Genomic DNA, 721 nt, shown 5'->3' on the forward strand with positions numbered 1-721 from the left:
TGATGATGCCAGAAGGCTGAAGTCGCCACATCACCGTGTCACCTGACCCCAGGTGCCATTAGCGTTCAGGACACAGAGGCGCAGAAACAGCAGAGACTGAGGGGCACTTGCCCTGGGCACTATGCCAAGGGGGACACAATGTGGAGCAGTCACTGCCAGTGCCTCCTCCTCCACAGTCCTACTGCCGTCCCCATTCCTTCTCCTTTGGAGGCTGTCATATATTTTATTGGAGAGTCACAGCTATGGAAGTTCCTTAATGTAAGGGCGCCACCATTGAAGGGTGGATCTCACAAGGAATGAGAGCACGTTCTGAAAATCCCTGATGCAACACCTTGCTGAGGTCATGCAGATCTGTGTTCGGTCAATGCATGGCATGAGATGGTTTGGGAGCCCTTGATCAGAAGGAAGGACACCTATAAATGCAACAAAGAAAGAAATGAACTGTAGATGTTGATCTGTGAAATGTACCAAGAATTAATATACCTGGAAGCAGGAGGCTGGCCATCATAATCAGGGGTGTACCTAGCAAGGGGTGGGGATGAAGTTCGCCCTAGATGCCAGCCGGGGGGGGGGGGGGGCAATGACACCACAAGTGATCAAAATAGCTAAAATCACGGTTTTTAGCAATAATACCATCATGTTATATAGCATTCAATGTGGAATTTACAGCAGAATGCAATGAAAAAGGTTCTATCAAAAGTTATGGTCAAAAACCAGAAAA

Source organism: Tiliqua scincoides, chromosome 4 (genome assembly GCF_035046505.1).
Source record: "Tiliqua scincoides isolate rTilSci1 chromosome 4, rTilSci1.hap2, whole genome shotgun sequence".
In the NCBI taxonomy this organism is placed as follows: Eukaryota; Metazoa; Chordata; class Lepidosauria; order Squamata; family Scincidae; genus Tiliqua; species Tiliqua scincoides.